The 25,880-nt window shown below is 34.1% G+C and overlaps 1 protein-coding gene and 1 pseudogene across 1 annotated transcript in view; one reads left to right on the top strand and one right to left on the bottom strand.

Annotated features, from left to right (window-relative positions):
- The window catches only part of Tenm1 (teneurin transmembrane protein 1), an 819,764-nt gene that overhangs the window by 631,780 nt on the left and 162,104 nt on the right, over positions 1-25,880 (bottom strand). The window lies entirely within an intron of this gene.
- LOC125403687 (acidic leucine-rich nuclear phosphoprotein 32 family member A pseudogene) lies at positions 1,864-2,588 on the top strand (annotated as a pseudogene).

A 25,880-nucleotide genomic window follows, 5' to 3' on the forward strand; every position in this document is an offset into this window, starting at 1 on the left:
AAGAGAAACAGTGAACCTCTTGGAAGGAACACTGTAAACACAAATCAGATATTTTTACTTTAGATCTTCTAACAAAATCCCAGTACCAGGCATGAAATGTATTCCTTTGAGTTGTAGGTCAGTATTGTCTAAGAGACTTCCAAAACATTTCAAGCTATTACTATTGATTTTAGTTGCCTTGAAGAAGTGGATGTGTATTGCCTGTTCCTGAAAACACCATCCTCTTTGGTCACAGGACTCAGATACCATGAGCGGGACTTGAACTGAAAGTTTCTTTCCTGATACTTACCTCTCAGTCTATCAGAAGGGATCATGAAAGCTTTCAAAGGAGGGAGGAATCCAACCACATTATACAGCTATAATTGTCATGAACCATAATAAATAGCACAGACTAATAGCTTCTAAGGGTACAGTAGTAACCCACAGGTCTTTAATTGGATTTAAGGCCCCCGACAACAAGAGAAAAATCATACCAAGAACTAGAAGCTTAGCTAACCAGATAGGGTTGGGGAAACCATGGATCTTGGAGGAGAATCTCCAACCACTGCTTTCTAAACTAGCATGATCCCTAACTACATTTTAAATATTTGTCTGTATAGACATGGTTAACTGAAGCCTATTCCAAAGAAACTTCACTTTGCAAAAGATGGAGATAATTAAGGAAAATAAGAAATCAAAATGCAGAGTAGTATAATTCAGTCTCAACTGATAAATCTACAGAACATTCCCAAATATAGGGCTCGGGGGTCTTTGCAGAAGAGGGAGCAGGAAGATTCTAAGAACCAGATGATCAGGGAGTTTGTTGTGAGATTCTGTCTCTTACCACTGTCAGAAGCTACTCCCATAAAAGTCACCAACATGACTATCTAAACATGAATTGAATAAGGATCAAACAATAGACATGCTACTAAAGTAGACAGAAAAAAGCCCTCAAAACCTCAATCTTCCACAAAGAGCTACAGGCAACTCAATCCTCCACAAAGAACTACAGGCAAGTAAGGAATGCTGAAATCTGGGAGAAATAATCTTCACTGGAGAAGAATAAAGCAATTGGTTATCTAATACCAAATGGCCAAACCTTAAAAACACTCACAATATGTGTGTGTGTGTGTGTGTGTATGTGTGTGTTTGTATGTATATGTAACATTACACAGACTGAAAATGAACAGGCTATATTTAGAGATACATATGTACATATATGCACATGTGCATATGCATATATTTGTGCAACAAAAATTAAAAGTCCATATGAATTTGAAAGAGAGAAAGTGGGGTTATACAAGAGGGTGTGCAGGAAGGAAATAGTGTATTTATATTGCAATCTCAAAAGCTAAAAGAAACAATAGATGATATAGTGAACCAGCCCTATGAATTCCTAAAAGCATATAAATATTGCAGGCAAGTTGATTTTCTCCTAGAAATTAAAGCCTTATCTAACATTAAAAATATTATTCAATGTAATCAACTCAATTATCCAAATAACAAAACTATAAGCACATGTGATTTGAATGGGTTTAGAAATAACTTTCAAAACAATAAACATTCACTGACGTTTTAAAACATTTTAATAGACTATTAAGGATTTTTAAATGATATTTAATAAAATCTGCAGTAAACAATCATGCTAGTGATTTTATATTATACGTTTTTCACTATTAAAATCAAGATAGATATATCTGCTCTTAGGACTTCTACATAAAAATTTAATGAAGAAGAGCCCAGTGAATTTAGTTGAGTCTTCCAAATCCTAAAACTGATAGCCATGGGCTTATTGATTAAATTTTGCTGGCACAGGATCCTCTTAAGAGAGAAAGAGTGAGAAATAGAAGTGGACAAGCAATTCATTAAGAACAGTGTGAGAAGATGGCCTCTGCAGTGAAAGAATTTGTCCTGGACAACTGTTGGTCAATTAAAGGCCAAATCAAAGGTCTCACAGATGAGTTTGAAAAACTGGAATTCTTAAGTACAATCAACATAGATCTTCCTCCCTTTCCCCTCCCCATTGTGAACTTAACCAAAGTTAAACTTGAAAAGCTTGAAAGAAGTGGTAACAGAATCTCAGAGGACCTGGGAGTATTGGCAGAAAAACAAAAACAACAACAACAAAAAAAACGTTGAAACTTTAAGGATGGAAATTTAAGTGGCAACCAAATAAAAGACTTCAGTACAAAAGAATCCCTGATGAAGTTGGAGAATTTCAAGAGCTTAGACCTATTTTACTGTGGGCTTAGCAACTGAATGACTACGAAGAAAACTTGTTCAGGGTTCTTTCCCAGGTCATATACCTCTTAGACTAAATGGGGATAACAAAAAGGCTCCTGACTCTGATATCAATATCAGAGTATACCTGGAGGATTACAATGAGGAAGATGATGATGAGGAGAATTATGAATATACCCAGCTAATGGAAGAGGAGGAAGTACACAATGAGGAGAAAAAGGGGAGGAAGAGGACATGACTAGAGAGGAGGAAATGAAGGTTATATGATGGGGAATTGGATGATGAGGAAGAGTAAGATGCTAGTGAATAAGAAACGTGTCAGAGTGAAAAAGCAAGAACTGGAAAATGAGGGCAAAGAGGATGACTAAGGAGAATTAACCAACTTTGTGGAATTCCCATTGTGATTTGTTTTCATCCGTATCTTTCCCATTCCAATTCCTGCTTCCAGAAGCTTCTTTCTTACTGATTGTAGGGAAAGAAAGAGGAAAAGTGGACTGGGGGTTATGTGAGAGGAGAGAGGGAAAAAAGGGAAGGAAAAAAATCCTATTTCTACTGCCACTCTTTATCTCCTCTTCTTTTTTCCGGCACCTTGGTGTGGGAGGTTCTTTTGTCTATGTGTTGCTTTTATTGGTTAATGAATAAAGATATTCCCTTGGCCTGTTGATAGGGCAGAACTTAGGTAGGCAGGGAAGCCTACACTGAATGCTGGGAGAAGAAAGGTGGAGAGAGAGACACTGTTGGAGATAAATGTGCTGAAACTTTGCTGGTAGGCCATGACCTTGTGGTGATGCACAGATTAATAGAAATGGGTTAAATTAATATGTAAGTGTTAGCCAGAAAAAAGCTAGAGCTAATGGGCCAAGCAGTGATCTAATTAATACAGTTTCTGTGTGATTATTTCAAGGCTAAGTGGTCAGGAATAAACTAGTGGCCTTTTTCCAAAAGCACCTGGGTTGTCCTTGTCAATTCAAGCACTTAGTACACACCAAGAAAGTATTTATTCTTCCTATCAGAGAGGATTGTTTTTCCCGCATCCCCAGAGATGGTCAGGAGGTCTTAGCTGGCCTCTGTCTGTTTTTTCCACAGTCCAGGAGGCACTGAACCTAGCTCCTGTCTTCAATGACTCTTGTTCTGGTCCATGTGATCTCTGCTAGAGGCATTCATCACCCTGGTTTGTAACTAGCAAGTACAGGATTATTTGGGCACTGATTTGGGGGCATTTCCACATCTCTCACCCCCTTCCCCCCTTCATGGCTGACAGTGGACTTTTCTTTTGCAAAGAGAACTTTTGTCTCTTGAGAAGTAAGCCTGAGAGAAAAAAAAAAACAGCAGGTTTAGGAGATAATGAGTGAGAAAATTTGGTAGTTATAATGAAAAAAACAACAACAAAGAAACTTTGATTTTTAACTTCTTTAAAAGAAACAAAACAGTCCTATCTTGTCTTGCAAAATATTAGAGTAATTTGTTTGGCAGAAATGATAGTAGGGCTCATCTTAGGTACTCCAGATTAGAATATTTTTACAAATCTAAGCACACAAGGCTTGCTGCATGTCTACTGATTTTTTTTGTTGTTGTTGTTCATAGTTTTTTCTTCTTTCATATATTGACACATGGTAAAATTCAAAATTGTATTTTCTTACTTAGTAGGACTCTGAAGCGACTTCAGGATCTTCCTAGTGATGCTGTCTGCCTTCAGCATTCCCCTCCTGGACTGCTTTAGGAGTGACATGTGTTTTTCCTAACCTGTGTTTCATCTGTACAAAGGAACAACTGCAGCCCATTTTCCCCACCCCTGAGCAATGCCAAATTTTGAGTCGTACATCTATTTATCATTGATAAATTTCAGCAAATATTTTATTAGACATGTTTAGTAAATGTTCTACATAATATATCAGAATAAGGAAAGTAAATCAGGTATAAAATGGGAAAGTTTAAACAAGTTTATCACTGATTTCAAATGTCATATTTATATACACAGAAAAATTCTAGAATATAAGCTATTATAACTTATAAGAAGCAAGGTATCTGGAAACAAGAATTAATGTATTAGTACCAATAATGAACTCTTATATAACTAATAATTCAATAGGAAAACAGCTCCAATATTATATGCATAGTACAAAAAAGTTGAAAAAAACTAGAAATAATTCTTGGCAAATGTAGGTAACCATTTATAGGATAAACAAACAATATTGAAAAACACAAAAAGTTTGCATGTAAGGAGAGTTACAATATTTTCATGAACTGGAAGACTCAGTGTCATGAAGTTATGACTTTTACTCAATTTAATCTGATGCAATAACAAAGATGTAAGATAAAAACTGAAAACACATGCAGCAAATGTGAAAAAGACAATTACAAGTATCAATGCAGAAAAAGTATTTATAAGAATATCTATATTGAAACAGAAAGTCAGAAAATGGACAAATGCTGTGAATAGATAATTTTCTATCTTATTATAATCAATGCATGAGAAAATATTTGGCTTCATAAGCATTCAGTAAACTATAAATTAAATCAGTCAAGACCTATAAATGTACACATTCAAAAATTATGGCAAATTTTAATAAGAATTATGAGTGTCATAGTGCACTAGTTGGAATATAATATTGTTCTCTCTGGAGAGCAATTTAACAATGTCTTGCAAATCTGGGGAAATTATGCTGTTTGTTCCCTAAGTTCCTCTTTACATGTCTACTTTAAAAATGTCTTTCTAGTATACACAATAAATTTCCACAGAAATGTTTACTCAATAAATGTTTGGAAAACGAAATTTTGAAAACATTTCAACTGTCCAGCAGTAATGGTATATCAGTATTTTTACCCAAAACACTATTAGAAATTAACTGTGGAACAAAATCTCACATATCCAGTTTATAAGACAGAAACTTTGATAATAGATGAAATAAAATTAAGGTGTATATGCATTTAATGAAAAACTATGTGGATACTGTCATCTATATAATATATATTATATATAACATATACATAGTATAATTAATATTATATGCATATATGTAGGATTTATGCTATAATACATACAATGTCATATTTTTCTATGATTCTGGCTATGTCTGTAGAAAAATAAAGGCAATGTGATGGAGGTGCATTAAATGTTTTAATTTGACCTGTTTTGTTTTATTTCTGCAAGTAATTCTAAAAGATCTGTGATAACATGGCAGATTTTGAAAGAGCTGAGTCAAAACGGTGGAAAGCATTTGAGAATTTGCTTTATGAAATCTCCATATATATGAGATGTGTCTTTATTAAAATACAAGTGATTCATTCCAGTATTTATATAATAATGTCATTTATTTTCTTTAGATTGGCTTGAAGATTACTTCATGCTGAGTTTCCAGGTAGTTGTTTGGCCCTTTTTCTAAAGAACTCTTTAGTCATAGACCCTTGAAGTTTTACTCTTAGTTCAGTTCTTTTTCTTGTGTTCTTTTTCTATGTTCTTTTTCTTGTGGTTATTTATAAGGCAGTTGTTCGGAAGAGTTCTAACTTACACTAGGCTAAATCTCAATAGGAGGAACTAATTACCCTTTTTGGAACAAGTTTACATTACAACAACCTTTTCCAGGAATCATAAGAAATTTCAACTCTTTTAGCTTTTCTTGTTGTTTTGAGTCGTAGTTTCAACTTCTGCCCAAGCTGCCTTGGAATAAACTATTTTTGTGATGGTTAGTTAGTGATCATTGACAGAATTAAAACTCACCTATGAGATGGGTTCCTAGAATGACCTGTGGGGGATTATCTTGATTGAATTAATGAAGGTGACAGGTCCTGACCACTGTGGGAAGTACCATTCTCAGGCTATGATCCTTGACTACATAAGTAGAAACCAGAGCTGGAAGGCAGTATGCATTCATGATACTCTGATTGCTACTTGTTAAGGTGATGTGATCAGCTGCATTGAGATATATTTTATGCAGCAGAACCAGTCAAAAAAAAAAGGTACTTGATGATGATCCTAATCAGTTAACCAGAATGCGGATTGAGGACAACATACTTCAAATAAGCAAGAAAATATTGGTTATTTTCTTTCATCTCATCAAGTTCACTATTTTTCTGGGAACATGGTACATACAGTGCAAAAATACACTAATTTAAACCCCATGAATGAAACCATCAATCAGTCTCATTGTATCATGCCATTCAGAGGAAGAAGGTGTAGAGATAATCATGACGTGCATGCTATATTAGAAATCAAAGGAGAAGATCAAGCTATGACAATAGAACCAGTTAAACTTCCTGACTAGGCAGCTGTCAAATTCTTGGAGAAAAAAAAAGAAGTTTCTGAAAGCAAGGAACAGGAGTAAGGTATAAAGAAATGGTTGCTAACACATTAGGTACAAGCTACAATCTTTTTCCTTGACCATGAGTTTGTGAAGGATCATTTGGCATTACAATGACAGGTGCTAGATAGTAGGAAATTTGCTTTTTTCCACATATCCTTTTCCAGATTATAACAATCATAAAATGTATACATTATAGAATAAAAATATACTCAGTTCATATACACAATATTTGTAAACAATTTATATTCATCTGTCCCTCTTATTGGGCTACAAACATTAAATAAAATGACAAATATTTATCATTGTATATGTCACTAGGTAGAGAACATATATGTGCATTTCAGAATATTACTTCAGATGCATTTATGAAGAGAACATAACCTTTTCGGGTTTTTCCTTACAACAGGTTTGTAAGAGATATTGTCATTCCTTTTTTTACCTGCAGAAATCATAGCCCCCAGAGATAAAGTTGCTTGCCAGAAAGTCCCATAGCTCGTGTCAAGGCCTGGACTAGATGCCAGGGCTCTTGACTCCCTAGACAATATATTACTCAGGAGACTGCCTTTATTGCTTCTCAGTAAAGATGATCCCTTCAGGAAAAGCAACAAATCTGCATACCATCCGAGATGCTAGACTTCTGCAATCTGTTTGGTTTTGCACGATTTTTCTGTGTTACTCAGCTCTAAGTTAACTATACACCAGAGGAGGCGAGAGAGCAAAAATTGTCATTTGCAAAAGTTGGCATCAATCTGTACTGTGGAACAAATTCTTTCTCAGTAACTTGAGTTTGCCATAAAGAAGCAAGTTTGACACTGCTGCATTTCTGCAGCTCCCAGGGGAAATAATGAAAAATTTGATCAAAGATTACTGCTAGGATAACAGCAGACTCACAAATGAGTGCCACTTCAACAGGGCTGTGGGATCTTCTTTAATAAACAGTAAAGATCCTGCTACCTGAAATAGAATAACTTTTCATATAAAAGCATAAAGAAAATTGATCTAATGATGATGAAAATTTCACTCACATCTTACTATTCACATTATTTATAAATCCTTAAAATTTAGATATATAAATGTTAACTTCAGAGATATCTACCTGAATTAAAGTGTTATGTTGCTGATTTAACAGATATTCTAAACTAATCAGTTTTTTTTATAAAAAGGGAAACACAGTTACTTTGAAAAATGACTAATATAGTTTGTAAGTAAAACACTGATTTTCAAATTATCCCAAGGAACAAACCAATTCAAACCTTCATGATTTGTTACTTCAAATACAGTAAAGGCTTTTTAAAGACAAGAAATCCTCATAGGCACATCATTACGAAAAATGAGATAATGCATGTAATTACCAGGTGCCTGACATATGACAAATGATCAGCAAATGAATGTTTCTATAATAATACTTTCATCCATTATAGTGAAAGCCAAACATTCTGTATAGTATAGCAAGAGGTAATTGCTTACACATACTGCTACTTGAAATCTGAGTTTCAGAGTAGAAAATTTAAATTCATAAAATTAAAAGAAAGTAAAATTTGCTAGACATCCCTAGGCGTGCATATGTAGGTATCAGAAAATGAGTACAGGAAAAACAAGGTCAGTTCTGATTTTCTTTTAACTTGAACTCTAAATTCTCAGGATTATTTGTAGATGTAAAGAGTATACCAAGAGTACAGAAAGCATCAAGCACCCTTGGTACTGCACTATAACCACCAGTGAAAAACAACTTCCAATTTTATTACGCCAGTAAATATAACAAATCATTTGGATTTATGGATTTAACATGAGCATTCTGACTATTCATGCAGTGACTCCATGAGTCCATGGCCTGTGTTGACTTACAATGACACCAACACCTGAACTGGACTCTCTGATGTTGAGAGGGTACTCACTATACAATACCTGAGTTGGGATAAGAATTGTGTGAGTTGGCCTACTACCTAAATGTTGACTGAAGTTTTGGTTTCATCAAACCTCTACTCCCTCTTATACTTGTTTGAGATATATGCTGCAATTCCATTAAATCATTACAGGTAACTTTATTTTTATGTGAAAATGGCTTTGGAAAGAAAAACATCCACTGGCGCTAATGTTAGCAGTGAAAAAGAAGTGCTAAATTTTAGCCAGAAAATGGCTTTGTAAATGACTTTCGTCTTGTATTTATAGAATCATTAATGGTCTGAAAAGTGTCTGTTAAATTTTTCAGTTATACTTTGCTAAATTTTATGAGGGAAATTATATGCTAGAGTGATATTTTAAGTATGTGAGGAGCCAAAGGGTCACAGAACCTTTCCCTTGTGAATGGAGAAGGTGGACTTTCTTCCCGTTATGACACTCTGTGAGCAACAGAGGCATGTTGCTCTTAGTGCAAAGTTCATAAGAAAATACTGCAGAACTCTTCTATGTGCTATCTCTCACGCTACTCTGGAGACTAGATGTTAGTACTCTGGTTACAAACAATCAAATCACTATTAAAATTCTACAAAACAATTAAAATTTATGCTATCTTCAACAAAACTGCAGGCCCTTATGATACTGTACAAACAGACGTGTCTTTAATCTTCACTAAATAAATCTAAATGTATTCTTTAAGTCATTGCAATATTATGCACCAGTTGGCACTTAGTCTAATTTTTCTATTTCTACCTGATTTATATGAATGCTATTTAGGCTTTGCATTGCTATTGTTATAGTCATTTTAGGATTCATTTATAGCAGGCTAAAGCACTCTATATTTAAAATGGATTAATTTTTCACTGTAAACAGTATCAATGCACGGTAGCATTTGTCTTGATAGTAACAGCTAAACATGAAAAACATTAAAATTTGAAATGTTAGTTTATGTGTCAAGATATAAAGAGAATTTTAAGGGGTAAATAAGACAAAGACTACGTGGCATTCAATTAAAATGCATGGTGCTGGAGAAAAGTTAGGACATCTTACATTTATATTCAGATATATTGCAACATCCTCTAAAATCTGAAGCATCAATGAGATTATTTTAACGAATACCTAGTACTTTTGCCTTTATTGTGATGAATGTTTTCTACTGATAGAGAACCAAAGGGATAGGAAACCATTCTGGCACTCTATGGCATAAAATAATCTTTATACCCGCCATTAGATTAATACAAGGAAACATGAAGATTTATTTCTTCTTTCAACAGCACCATCAAGCTTCCACTATGTGAAAAATACCTTAAGTTGAATCCAAAGGAGAATGCTTCAATACTTTCCTACACTGGGTCACTCACCTCCTTAAACTATTCCTATTAGCACTGTTCTGAAGAGATTGCCATAGAAAGACATGTAAGAGCAAGGAACAGTGGAAGGAAAATCTTAAATATTCTGTACCTGTGCAATGAGCAAGTACAGAATTTATTTAATATTAACATTCATTTAACATATGTGCTTGCCAGGCTTCACCTCCATTACTTAAATAAAACTATTTAATTATGGGTATGCAAGTCTTACCTACCATATTTTACACAGGAGCATATTTACCTCTATTAAAATTAGATTTTTTTCATACAATATATTTTGTTTATAGTTTCTCCTCCCCCAGTTCCTCTAAGGTCCTTCCGGCCTCCTCTTCCATCTATATCTACACCATTATATTTTCTATTAGAAAACAAATAGATGTCTAAAGAATAAAATAAAAATGAAATACGACAAAACCAAACTGGAGTACAACAAAACCAACAACAGAAGAAAACAGAAGAAAATGAACCAAAGAATAAGCCAAAGAAACATATATAGATGCAGAGCCACACACATTTGTACATACAGGAATCTTCCGAAAACAAAACAAAACAACGAAACAAAAACGGAAGCCATGATATCCGCAAAGGACCTATGAGTTTGGGAAGAAAACGTCCGAGCAAGACAAAACATTATGAGACAAGGAATCTCCAAAGACACCACTGAATTCATTTCATATTGGCCACCTACTTCTAGCCATGGGGCCTTCCCTTAAGTATGGCTTTTCCTTAATTATGAGACTCCATTGGAGAGAAATAATTTTTCATTTGTGAGTGCTTATCTATTTAAGATAGTGTCTGGTTTAGGAATGGGGATTTGTGTCTGTTTCTCTTCCACATGAGCATTGTTCATTAGTTCATTAATTTATTCTATAAATGAACATCAACTAGATTTAGCAAAATACCCAATTAACCTTTTAAAACTCCTGGTTTCCAGTATATGTTTGCTTGAAATATTTTCTTCTTCATAAGAATTGGTTTTGTTTTTCACTGGTGACACCTCTCTGAACATACAGATAATTCCAGTACCCCAATAAGCATTCCATGTCATGATATAATTAAATACAGATAAAATGACTCCAGCTTGCAATATGACACAAATATGAGGTGCGCCCGTGCAGATGCATCCTCATTTTGAAGGAATATTGGCTTCTAGATGCACAGCACTTACTCAAAGCTCTATGCTTCTTATTATATATCAAGCACACCTTCTGTAAGTTCTGCTGATAGTATAAACCCTAAAACAGATCCCCTATATTTTGTTCTGTTTTATGTTTTGAGTGCTTTTCAGTTTAATAGTTCAGTTTTGAGTACATATTAGTCAAGTAGTTTCATATGCTAGTGTGCAAGAGGCAGTCTTATAATTTTAGTCAAAGTTTCTGTTTTCACCTGTGTCCACTATGTAAATCTCTTCTCTGGTTGGCATACTAGTTCTTCAGACACTTGTAGACAGTTCTCATGTTCCTCATTAGCCATTACTTAGCCAAGTTGAATATAGTTAATCCTTTTAATCTTATAAATTAGTCTCTCTGGACTTTTGGCATGATCTCAGTCTTGTGTACTACACTTCCGTAGCCTCTTCCAAATATTAGCTATTAGTTGACTTATATTCTACACAGAATTTTAATTGAATCAAATGAGAAAGAACATTGTATCATTTGCATTGGCATATGGAACTTCATAGTCACAGGTGTACTTCTACAAGGACTGTAATCATTATTTTAAGACATCTAGTCAGTAAAATTGCCTGCATTTGGCTCAGGACTGTGCTTTAATTTTATATAATTAATTCTTTTAACATTTTTTAATGAACTTAACATTTTTTTCTGTTCCCCTCCTTTCCTCTCTCCCCCCCTTCGACCCTCTCCCATGGCCCCATGCTTCAAATTTACTCAGGAGGACCTGTCTTTTTCTACTTCCCATGTAGATTAGATCCATGTGTGTCTCTCTTAGGGTCCTAACTGTTGTCTATGTTCTCTGGGATTGTGAATTGTAGGCTGGGTTTCTTTGCTTTATGTCTAAAAGCCACTTATGAGTGAGTACATATGATATTTGTCTTTCTGGGTCTGGGTTTCCTCACTCAATATGATGTTTTCTAGCTCCATTCATTTGCCTGCAAATTTCAAAATGTCATTATTCTTTTCTGCTGTGTAAAAGTTTCACATTTTCCTTATTCATTCCTCAGTTGAGGGGCATTTAGGTTGTTTCCAAGTTTTTTTCTATGACAAACAATGCTGCTATGAGCACAGCTGAACACATGTCCTTGTGGTACGATTGAGCATCCTTTGGGTATATACGCAAAATGGTATTGCTGGGTCTTGAGGAAGGTTGTTCCTAATTCTCTGAGAAATCGCCATAATGATATCCAAAGGGGCTGGACCAGTTTTTACTCTCACCAGTAATGCAGGAGTGTTCTCTTTATCCCATATCCTCTTTAGCATAAGTTGTCATCAGTCTTTTTGATCTTTGTCTTACAGGTTTAAGACAGAATCTCAAAGTTGTTTTGATTTGCATTTCTCTGATAACTAAGGTTGTTGAGCATTTTCTTAAGTGCCTTTCACCCACTTTAGGTTCCTCTGTTGAGAGTTCTCTGTTTAGGACTATACCACATTTTTATATGATTATTTGTTCTTTTGATGACCAATTTCTTGAGTTTTTTGTATATTTTGGAGATCAGGCCTCTGTCTGATGTGGGGTTGGTGAAGATTTTTTCCCATTCTGTAGGCTGCTGTTTTGTCTTGTTGACCATATCCTTTGCTTTACAGAAGCTTCTCTGTTTCAGGAGGTCCCACTTTTTAATTGTTTCTTTCAGTGTCTGTGCTACTAGGATTGTATTTAGGAAATGGTCTCCTGTGCCAATGCGTTCATGTGTACTTCCCACTTTCTCTTCTATGAGGTTCAGTGTGGTTGGCTTTATTTTGAGGTGTTTGATCCATTTGGACTTGAGTTTTGTGCATGGTGATATATATGGATCTATTTTCATTTTTCTACAAGTTGATATTCAGTTATGCCAGCACCATTTGTCGAATATACTTTCTTTTTGCCATTTTATTTTTTATGCTTTTTTTTTGTCAAAAATCAGGTGTTTTCAGGTGTGTAGATTAACATCTGGGTCTCAATTAGTTTCCATTGGTCCTCCTGTCTGCTCTTAGGCCAATACCAGGCTGTCAAACTCTCACTATTTGGTGATGATATGATAATTTACATCAGTGACTCCAAAAATTCTACCAAGGAACTTCTACCACTATAAACATCTTCAGTAATATAGCAGGATACAAGAATAACTAAAAAAATCAGTAGCCCTCCTGTACACAGATGATAGATGTGCTGAGAAAGATATCAGAGAAACATCACCCTTCACAATAGCCACGAATAGCATAAAATATCTCGGAGTAACTCTAACCAAACAAATAGAAGACCTGTATGACAACTTCACATCTTTGAAGAAATAAATTAAAGAAGACACCAAAAAAATGGAAAGATATCTCATGCTATTGGGTAGGTAGAATTAACATAGTAAAAATGACAATCTTACCAAAAGCAATCTATAGATTCAATACAATGTCCAGCAAAATTATTCACAGATCACAAAAGAACAGTACTCAACTTCATGTGGAAAAGCAAAACACCCAGAATATCCAAAACAATCCTATACAATAAAAGAACTTCTGGAGGCATCACAATCCCTGACTTCAATTTTACTACAGAGCTACAGTAATTCTTTTCACTTTATTTTATTTTGCAGTTTAGTTTATTTTACAGGTTGTCACACATGGTAGGCAAGCACTGTATCACCTACCTGTATTTGTAGACTAAATTGCTTTCTTTTTTGACATATAATAATTATATTTAATTATGAATCAAAATGTGATAATGTCATGCCTATAGATGATGTATGAAACAAATATCATCTTTTTTGTTTTAGAATATCAACCAATTCCTCCCTATTAGCTGATTTAAAAACCATAAAAACTTGGAACTCTAATCACTCTACTTTATAGTAGCATACCAGAACTTTCCATATCTTTATAATTCCTATTTTATGGGATCACTATTTTCTTTTCTTTCATGCGATCACATTTTAGTTTCTTCATATGACTAAGAATGTCTAATATTTTTCTGTACCTGGTTTATTTCATTCAACCTGGGTTCACCAATTCTAATCATGTCTCTATAAATGAGAACACTTGATCAAATTTTATCACTTTTTTATGCTGGTTCATCCATATTTGTTACACATTTACTTTTAAACTTACTTAAGAAACTCTAGGAAGCTACTATTCAAGGAGTCCTAGTCACTAGCATACCTCTTTTTCTATGTAAAGTACTTGGCTGGGCTACTCACTGAGATGTTTCAATGATATTTAATAGTTTAGTATCCTTCTATTTTATAGATTAAAACTATATTCATTAAGACGTTTCAGCCAGATCCACTCTCCCACCTTCTATTTTAAGCTTTGTATAATTGGAAAGGTAGCCTATGACTAGCCTTCATTACCTATAAAAGGGGGATAGTAATATCCCCAAATATGATTGAAACATCATATGTATTAAATTGATTAATACACTGTCTTATTTAAATGAATGTTACTCAGCAGCTTTTCTTGGACTGCCAGTCCCCAAATCATGATGCAGAGACTTATTATTTGTTAGGAATGCTCAGCCTTACCTTATGCTTATCCCACTAACTCTTATAACTTAATTTAACCCGTGTCTCTTCATTTATGTTTTGCCTTGGTGCTCTTTACCTTTATTTCATTATGTATGTCCTACTTCCCTGCTTACTCTTTCTCTGACTGGCTGGTGGCTACCTAGCTGGCTGCCTCTGGGCATCTCCTCTTTCTGCCTTGTTCTTTTCTCTCTTTAAAGACTATTTTTTCCTATGACTCTTTATACCCATTTCCTTTTCTTTCTTAACCACCTACACATGTTTTTATACACACTATAACCTATTCAGAGTTTTATTTTCAGTCTGAACCTGTTTTACTGTGCCCCTGTAGGGTTTTCTGACCACCTGACCCAAACCTTAAGATGCAAAGTGGGAGCTAGGCCCTCTGCTTGTGGCTATGATGGCTGGCTCCACCCCCTCTTTGGATTCATGAAAGCTTAAGGCTTGGCTTTAAGTATTTGACCAGGAGCTCCATTACCTGGTCCAACTCTAAGAAGCTGGTATGCACACTGGGGCAGATGGTTTTACTTGGCTTGTCACGACTTAACCTGCTGGATAATAAAGTTCTCTGCTTACAGTAGTGCCTTTCAAAGGAGATACAGTCATTTGTTGTTTCCAGATTTCTCAGGCCCTTGGTGATGTGGGAGTTCCTCTGTGTTCTGTCATTACCATTAATGAATAAAGAAACTGCCTTGGCCTGTTTATAGGACAGAACTTAGGAAGGGAAGACAGACTTGAATACTGGGAGAAGGAAGGAAGGCTGACAGAGACACCGCCATGGAGTCACTGGAGACAGATACTGGGAGTTTTACTTGGTAGTGGTAGTAAGCCACTACCAAGTGGAGATATACAGTTTAATAGAAATGGGTTAAATTAAGATATAAGAATTAGCCAATAAGAAGCCAGGGCTAATGGGCCAAGCAGTGACTTAATTAATACTGTTTTTATGTGGTTATTTTGGGGCTAAGCTATACTATGGGGGAAATTTGGGTCCCATGTAGGTACACCAAATGTAGTAGACTTTCTTGGACCATCAGCCCCCAAGTCATGAAATGGAGGCTAATTATTAATTATGAATACTTGGCCTTAATTTAGGCTTGTCCCAATAACTCTTATATTAACCCGTTTCTCTTCATCTATGCTTTGCCTCAGAGTTTGGATGACTCACCTTTTCTCTCGTTCCACTCTACCCACCTATGCCTTCTTTGCCTAGCTGTTGCCTGTTCTGTTTTTTATTAGACCAATCAGGTGCCTTAGGCAGGCATAGTGAAACAGAAATAAATCTTTAAATATTTAAACAAATAAAGCATAAAAACATAACAGATCTTTACACAGTTAAACAAATATGCTATCATACAAATGGTAATTATTTACATGGTTTATGAAATGATTTTACTGTTTATAACAGGTCTTATAGACACATAACAGTCCATTTTGAGCTGGAAACTCTATTATATATTTTCCCCCATCAGGGCCACAAAAATCAGTTGTATTAATTCATCATTTGTAAATCATTAGTAATATTCTAATTACCTCTTAGTATTTATATTGGTAGGCATACAATAAATAAGCATAAGTAAAGAAAAATACACACTGGGTAGACTTTACTCTATCAGAAATTATGCATGTACACAAAAAGTCTTAATGAGAAATAAAGGTAGTTAAATGCCACTATCTAGTGATCAATCAAAACAAAAAAAATTCCTACAGCATAAAAGTATAGTAATTCCAGAATGTAATGCAGTTTATAATACATATTGAAATAGTGAAACATTACTTTGATTCTAGCTTTCATCTTATATGCTACAGAAGACCATCTGTTTGGAGGGCAGTTATGAAAATGTTGAGCATTTTCTTATTAACCTTGCTCAGATTTAATATATTTCTTAGTAGTTCCTATTTAATTGGTATGAAATGTACTGTCAGTGATTTAAAATAATTGTAACTGTATTTCTCAAGATGTACCACATAACGACACACCAGATTGTCACAGCACTATCAAAGTTTAATTGACATAATTTAGATCTCGTCTCTTCAAACTGTGCGTTATAAGTCTGTCTTTCTTTGACCAAATGATAACAATCTTGTCACTTGTTTTTATATATGTCATTAGCATATCAAACCCTTCCAATATCAAAGGGTTGTGGTTTTTGAAAATATGTCCCTTTCCTTCACTGATCAACTACTAAAATATTCCCAGTATGTTTTGTATGCAGCAGTGATTCTACCTTAACACTTAAACCTCAGGAAGAATCTCTCACTTTCATTGTACCCTTCTATATAATTATTTCCATACCTAACTTGACATGTACAGTTTTATAGTCTTTTAATAAGTAGGTGATTCCAAGATAAATAAACTTGGAGAACCACTTGTTTCTGTAAATTTCAGAAAGGAAAGTTTTTCTGAAGGAAGCTGCATTGACTTATTTAGGAGTAATTTCATATATATATATATATATATATATATATATATATATATATATATGAAAGAGAATCTGTAAATTTGAGAGAGTGCAAAGACAGAACATCAGATGGGTTGGAGGGAAGAAAGGGACGAGGAGAAATGATGTAATTATATTTCAATTATAAAGATAAAAAAGAAAGAACAAGAAGTCAATAAAAGTAAGTACCTTATAATTTCATGCTATGGCATTTGTTTTTCTACTTTATGTTTAGTCCCTCTCTAACACTCATACACAGTCCTGCAAGCTGAAAAAAAGTGCATCTCTTGAAGAAAAACACGTTTATAAGCCTGGGAATAAGCCTGGGATAGAAACTCTTGTCAGTTATAGAATTTTAAAATATCACTGAATATATGGCATGCTATTGACTTTCCTCCTAATTAATATAATGCATTGTGATTAATAAGGTTATATTTGAATTCAGTATTTTAGCGTCCATAGTTCTGTTTGCATCTTCTGAGTATATCTGTTTTGCCATATGCAATATCCTTCCTGTGGATCTTAAATATCTGATCTGAAGGGAAAAAATTGATACTATTCATCATTTGGAGTCTTGCAATAAAATTTAGGCTCATGACCTCAGTAAACTGGTTTTCACCAGATATTGCTATTTGTTTTCAGAAAGTAATCTTCTGCTGTTGGGACAACCTGACCTACAATTCATTCTCCTTTCTATTAAAGGGCACTTTACTTTGATACTGTTTTAATATCAATCGGGGAGTCGTTAAACATGAATTATCAATAATAAAACACCCCTACCCAATCTTCAGACTCAGCTGTACTTCAGAGGTTCTCTTAAAGGTTGTACAATGTGCAAAGCGCGCTTTGTGTTACAATTACTCTCCCCCTATCCCTTTGCATTATTTTCCTTATGGTCATCAGCTTGCTATTTGGCACTGCATGCAGTATTATGACAACCATGTTAACCTGATTATATCAAGAGCAGAAGAAATTCTGGTAAATTCTTCTTGAAACACACAAATGTAACTATTGGGAATCATAAAATTGGGCTTCTGCTCACAAGTTCTTCACAAAATAGCTCCAAGACTATCAGTTTACTTCAAAGTTCATGGAACCTCTGAGCTTTCACAGAATGAATAATGATCAGAGACTATGAGTCCTAATGTTCTCCCATTCACAGTGAACATTCAAGTCAAATATCATTTAAAGAAAGGACTTTGAAACAAAACAAAACGATCCAACTTTAATTAAAAAGTGGAGATGACCTCAACGATCTATTCTAATGTTTACAGGTGAGGCTATATAAATCTTTAAACGTGGAACATTTTACATTCTCTGTATCTTCTAAGCAATATACATGAGTATACTTGCATTAGACACCAAAATTATGTTTTTTCTTATTGGTTTTAGTCTAATGCATAAACTGTAACCAAATATCTATGTAAGACTGAGGAAGAAATCTTTAAAAATAGGTCTTGGGACACACTTTGAATCATAATATGCATGAGATTATATATTCTCTTGCATAGTGATAGTGAAGATAGGTGAGCAAAGTGTGAATAAGCAGAAAGGAGGATGATGAGGAGAAAGTAGAAGAATATACAAAAAGAGAGAATGACCACAAGGGTAAATGTCACACAGCTTATGTAAATATAACTGGTAAAGCATAATATTCATGCTGTCATTAATTTTAAAGATTACATTATCATTATAATTTTCACTGTATAATAAAACCTCTCAACTCTGGTTATATATTATGTTTCAATTAATGGGCACTTTTAAATTCAACAACTCTAAAATTTGCTTCAACATTCTTAGGGGAAAAAACCCTACCTGAGAGCTGCAATAGATCATTAATTTTTCTTCATCACGTACTTAGAATTTAAGTTTAAATGCAGCAATATACCTTGAAGTGAACGGAAGAAATTAGCAGAGCTAATTCCTGATGTTTGCATTGGGTTTATGAAGAGCAGTTAAGTTAGTAACTTCAGTACTTGTACTCTACTTTTGCTTTCTATGTCTTCCTTCCTAATTTTCTTCTCCCATTCATTGTTTATCTTAGCAGGTAAACAGGAGGACTATCCATAATATGATATTCATATCTAGCCCTCTCTCTAATTCTTCTGTTCAATCTTTACTTATATTATATTTTAAACCTGTTTTAAAGCAAAAACCAACCAAACAAACAAATATCCTGAGAATACTTGATAACTAGAGAAAAATGGCAGTAGGAGTAATTTTATAACAAAATGATATTGTATTGCAATAATATCTTAGATCTAAAGGAACAAATTAAGCATTGTGGCTGGTGAGGTTGGAGCTATTTGGGAAGGAAAAGAAAATAAGACCAATGATGAGAGCAAGGGCATTGATGTGAAACTCTTAGAATACAGAAGATTCTAAGTAAGTCTGATGAAAGAAACAAGATTGACAATTATGTTAAGTATAGCTTAATATTAGGGAAAAACAGACAATATTAGGTAGTAAGGTTCAAAACCTTATTTGTTGCTGAAATAAGTAGATATTAATAGGTGTCAAAGTCAGTTTCTAGCTTAGAATTAAACAACAGAATATAGATAAAGTAGAAAATATACCAGTAAGAATGTCTTATCTGGGTAGAAAATTTACATGTTTCTTGGATTTTGACCTTTAAATTCAAGATATATATCTATGAATGCATAGCTGTCTTAAAATTAAAAAATCACAGCATTCTATGGAATCTTTCTTAATAAAACTATATCAAAATAAAAATTCATCCATTTAGCAAAAGTATCACTCATCAATGACCATATAAATTCATTGCTGTGAGATACTGTCAGTCTGGAAAGCATTAATATCTTTCTTTAAAGTGCCAGGGTAGTGTATTCTTCTAAAAATGGCAAATGAATCATATATGAGAATAACACTCTAATATTTCACCAAATACTGCATTCTGATATGCAATCTCAAATTTGTTGAAAGACATGATTGCCTTTTATAGTTTTAGCATTATTAATGCCCCAATAGTGATTCACTTCTTAATAATTATTTGTTTATTTACTTTATGAAGTATACATAAATTAATAATATCTTACAAAACCACACAGCAAAAAAGTATGGCCCTATTTTCATTAAATATAACTATTGCTATTAATCTCTGGAGAAGTTGGCAGCATGCTTCTGTTCTCTTAACTTTTGTTTCTCCTATATGCCTTATAACTCTAGTTATTGCTCATCTATGTTACATGGTATAAAAATTATGAAATCTGCCTTTGTGGTTTCGAAGAGCTGCATCTTAGTCTGAGGTTGTGCATACTTTTCTCATGGATATTCAGATCATCATTATGACAAGTGAAGGTAGAAAATAACCTGTTTCCAATGATCAAGGCAATGAATGATTATCACTTGGCTTCAAATCCTCCAAAGGGGAAAAAAAAAACTAAACTAAACAGCAAATTCTTCATGTATTGCAAGAGTTTAAAGCATATCAGTGACTCATCCAGAATAAGCCAACAAAATTCATTAATTAATTTTAATTAAAATACCCCCTATGTATGTATTGGTAAACTCTTTCTTATTTACCAAACACTAAAGCATATGCTGCCAGTTTTTAATCTGGAAGAAGCAGACCTGCTTTCCCTGGCATTCTTTAGAGTAGGAAGTATTTGAAAAATATCAAAATATTATCAAGGAAACCTTAAAATATAAAAAGTAATTTAAAATTTTCTGATCATTTTCCAGTGATATAAAGTAATCTGAGAAGAGGTCCACTGTGTAAGGAAAGATTTTCCTCTTTTCACAAATACATTGAAGAATAGATTCAAAAGCTTTATATTATTAAGCTGTGTTATTTGTACTCATATGCATGGGTTTAAAAAATGCTGAAATTTGCTTACCTTATAATAATAGGTGATCATCTCTGCTACATCACTAAAAAATCATGCAAATAAAAACACTTGGATACATTTTTCAATAGTTTCTCTATAAAAGGTAACAAACTTGCTGCGACATGGATGTCTTCTCAGTTAATTTAAATCCACAATTAATATACTTTAGATATATTGAGAAGACCTGATGAATTTGGTACTTCATATCTATTTTGATGCTAAGAAAATTATGCTATTAATTGATACCTAGTCAATGACTCTCGGTAGCCATAAAACTCTCAGTTATCCTTTGATATGTGTTTGCTAAACCTAGATCTGTAGACAACCAAGGTTGGGGATCAATCCTCAAATATGTCAGTTATCTTTTATCTGATTTCCTGCCCCCATGGTGTAGTGATCAGCAATATGAACTCTGAATTCAATAATCTTTTGTTTGTTCCATGAAAAATGAAAAAGGCCTAACTTCAACTGCTAGATACAGAAACTTATACTTCAAGTCACAAAAGAACTGTCAAAACCATCTGCATTTCTAAACAACTCAAGAAAAATGCTTTGCTGACTATGGTTGTTTCATACATGAATCATTTCATTTTCTCAATGAACTAAATTCAATATTAGCCAGTCAAAGTTATATGGAAAGGTGGAGATAAACCAATGAACGTGTACGTGGGTTTGGGATCTAATAAAAAGAACCTGCTGAAATGAGTAAACAAGGGCTCATTACTTCCCAAGCTATTGGATACCAATTCTGGGAAAGTGGGTTTTCATATGTATGGGAATAATGGAAGCTTGAATATTGTTTAAGGTAGTAATAATTTTGAACCTCTCTTGAATTTTCCCTATTTGAAAATTAGTCATTACATTTATATAATTCTGCTTATAGGGTCTACAAAGTGACTTTCATCAAATGGGGTTTAAAATTTCATGTTACAGGAAGATGATTGTAGAAAAAGCTTTCAAACACATTTTAAAGTAAGCATTAGCAAATCTTAATAATTAAATATTTTAAGCATCTACCATGCATTGTAAACATCCAGTACAACATGGTTGTTTAAGGTTTATATAGTAATGACCATATCCATATTGTTTCTCATTTTTAGCTAAGAATTGATAATCTGCAGGTATCTATTATAAGAAGAACATATTAGAATTTATGATCAGATCATCAGTGTTCACTGTAAATCATTTTTAAAGACCTCAACTGCTTTTATTATTCCACATTTAAAAATAAATCATCAAAAATTTTATGGAAATATGATGCTGCCCAATATCTGACCATGCTTAATGAGAAAGCACTAATTCATAATTCAAATAATGTAACACTCACAAGCATATTTCAGAAATTAGTGCTAATTAAAACTGAAGGACATTATGTGCATGGTGAATGAGTGGTATCACAGAAAACAGCTCCTAGAAAGATTTTTCCTCTACTAATTTTAATTAGCCAGTAATACACATCAAATTAATCTCTCTCTCTCTCTCTCTCTCTCTCTCTCTCTCTCTCTCTCTCTCTCTCTCCCTCTCTCTCAAATAACGTGATTTCTGGATAGTGAAGTACAGTCAGTTTCATTAATTCAAAGGTGACTTTCTAAATCCAACTCAAATTCAGAAGCTCGTTTTAATGTTTTCCTTATACTTAATGAGGATTTTAAACTCCACCTTTTAATTTTTAGGTTAATTGTAACCCAGGGGACACTAGTTACCTTTTGACACTCCCCAAATTACTTGTTAACTGAAAGACACAGACTCAATCTGAAGTCAAGAGGGTCAGGCAAAAAAGCAGTAGCTTCAGGACAAGGAGGATAGGAAAGATTGCTGGCAAAGTCACTTAGCAAAGCCATTTAGCTAGAGGGCATTATGTAAAGCCCCAGAAGGGTTCCTGACAGGTTTTGCAATCCTTCCCAGAAGTGAAACATCATTTTTACGTCTTGAGTATACTTAACTCTTCATTAAAACAGAGCAGATAACTCCAAAGCAGGACAAGTCAAAACCTAGAAATCTTCTCTTTAGCCTTTTAGATGTATAGAGAAATGATAATTTTCCAAGTCATCTCTTAAAAAGAAAGTCTTATAATTCCTCAGATCTATATATACTAAGAGTTTGAAGAGAGAACACAGTGATTCAAGTGATGATGGGCAGCAATATTATGCTACCATAAGAAAGACAGATTCCTGGTGTCTTAAGGATGTGGAAGATGGAGGAGGAGAGAGATGACAGTTAAAGTCCACTAAATGAATTTTTAAAAACTTTACTAAGCTAGAGTCTATATGCAATTCATTCATGTAAAATGGGGATTGTTTTGAAGATGGATCTAATGTTCTTAAACCATGGAGATGTTTTCTTACATGTGAACACACTAAGGTCTACTGAATGTATGGCTCATTACATTAATAATTGTGTGCTGTGATAATTATATCAATAAAACTGCCATCAAAACACAGAAATAAATAAGCTTAGTTCTGAATTTTTTGAGGGGGGATGTTGAATTTTAGCTCCTGGTACCTTGGATAATACTTAACACAACTTTGCTATCTTTCAGTTTATTCAGATGTAAAGTAGAAAGATAAAGGCACATATTCACTTGCAATCATTGTAAACATTAAATATAATCACACATGAAAATTACAAGGGGATATTTGAAACACTGTAAGTACACAATATAGACTATTTTCTCTTCGTAATTTGTTTTAATCCCATCTTTATTGGGATATAATTCTCATATAAAATTGATACTTAAAGTGCATAATTAAATGACTTTTGTTATTGTCCCGGAACTTTGGAACTATTGTAGTTTTGAATTTTAATACTACTCATTAGTCATTGCCCTTTTCCTTTTCCCTCTAGTCATAACTACTAATCTATATTATGTCTCTAGGAAGTTAGTTATTCTAGGTGAATCATAGAATGGAATCACACAATATTTTGTCTTTTGTCTGTGGTATTTTTCAGTTAGATAATTATGTTTTTAGGTTTTCTTTTCTAATTATTATATTGAAACTAAGACTCTCCTTATGGCTAAATATTTCTCTATTAATATGAATATGTTGTGGATTTCCACATTGAGTTTTATTACTAATGCTGCCATGAACATACAGAGTACATATCTATGTACATGTTTTTAGTTTTCTGTATGCATAATATGAACTGAATCATTGGGTCATATATTAACTATCTTTATTTGTTTATGAGAAACGGAAAAGTTGTTTTTCTTTTCTTTTCTTCTTTTTTTTTTCTTTTTTGAATTTTTGAGACAGGGTTTCTTTGTACAACAACAGGGCTGGCTGTCTGGAAACTGGCTTTGTAGACCAGGTTGGGCTTACCTCAAACTCACAAAGGTCCACCTGTCTCTGCCTCACATGTGCTGAGATTAATAGTAGGTGGATTTCTGTGAGTTTGAGGCCAGTCTGGTCTACAGAGCAAGTTCCAGGTGAGACAGGGCAGTTATAGAGTGAAACCCTGTAATGCCTGCACTACAGGACTGTTCGCGAGCTGCACAAGGCCTGGAGATTGAAACACAAGAGACGTGGGTCATCTGAGAAGAGAAAATGGTGAATGCTGTTTATTCAAGCTTAGATAAAACGTTATTTACCCTAACTGCTGCACAATATAAAAGCAGGTGGGAAATTACTAGGCCAAGCCAGAGTAAACAACTCCCTTAGCTAATCACCAGCAGGGGCAGAGGAAGCATAGTAACAAACAGGAAGTTTTGCCGGAAATTGCAACAAGGTGGTTTGCCAGAAACTGCAAGCTATCCTTAATATGAGCCCAGGGAGGAGGGGTAGACCTGTGGGCCTTACAAAACCCTGTCTTGAAGCACACATACACACATACATACATACATACATATAAACATATTTAAAACTTATATACATGTATAATGTATACTATGTATATATTATTGTCCTAGGAGATGGTGGCATACGCTTTTAATAACAGCACTCAGGAGGCAAGGGCAGGCAGATCTCTGTGAGTTCGAGGTCAGTATCATCTATAGAGCTAGTTCCAGGACAACCAGGGCTACACAGAGATACCCTGTCTCAAATAAATAAAGGAAAACAGGAACACCTGTTTATCTCATTGACCACACTATTGAACACTTTTTGCCGCAACGTACAAGGATTTTCAACAACTCTAATCCTTCCTGTCACTGTTATTCTTTTTTCTTGTAGTCATACTAGTGAATATAACATGCCATTCTTTGCTTCGGTTTTCAGTTTCATGATGACTAATGATATTGATCTTATTTGCTTACTGGTCACTTAGGTGCATTTTTTAGAGAAATTTTGCCCCTTTTATCTTATTTATTTTTTTAATTATTGATTTGCAATCACTATTCATGTAATTTTCCCAGTACTCTTACACAGTTTACAAATATTTTCTCTCATTCTATGGGTTGCTATTACTTCCTTGATATTGTCTAGCTGCTTTCCCTTCTCCATTTATTATTAATTAGAGAAAGCAAAAACAAACTCTCATTAGAAATGTCAATGTAATGACACTTTTATTCATAATTCCTAGAGTCTTCTTGGTGTCTCTAATGCAGACAACACAACAGATTACTCTAGAATGTGACAGCTGGAGAAGTACAAAATCTTAAAAGTGACAGCAGAAACAGCACCAAATGTCAGCTAGAAAGCGAGATCTCGGGGGACTTCTAATGTGCTGTTGAAAATAACCAATGAAGTTAACAAACCATGCTTAGGGAGATGAACAAATATCACAGAAAGACTGGAAAATCCAAATAAATAAGGTCAAATAGTGACTGTACCAAATGGCTCTTCAAATGGCTGCTTTTTGCAACACTTTCCTTTTTATCGTTCCATAAATTAAAAGAAATGTAGAAAATGAGAACATATAATTAAAGTGGAATGCTGTCCTTTTCAATTAGCGAAGTAATTGGATGCAGTGAAGAAATTTAATGCATTTGATTTTAACTGAAGAGACACATCCTGGGAAGAGACAATCCCAACACCGAAACCTCTCATACTCTCTTTCAGGAGCAGCCAGAACGTCCCACACAGTGCTGCACAATTAAAAAAGCCAATTAAATGAAATGACTTTATTTTTTTCTATTTTAACTTTTTATATTTTGAGAATTTTATACATGAGTACAGCATATCAGTTCTTATAGTGTGCAA

Source organism: Myodes glareolus, chromosome X, assembly GCF_982192425.1.
Source record: "Myodes glareolus chromosome X, mMyoGla1.1, whole genome shotgun sequence".
NCBI classification, from domain to species: Eukaryota; Metazoa; Chordata; class Mammalia; order Rodentia; family Cricetidae; genus Myodes; species Myodes glareolus.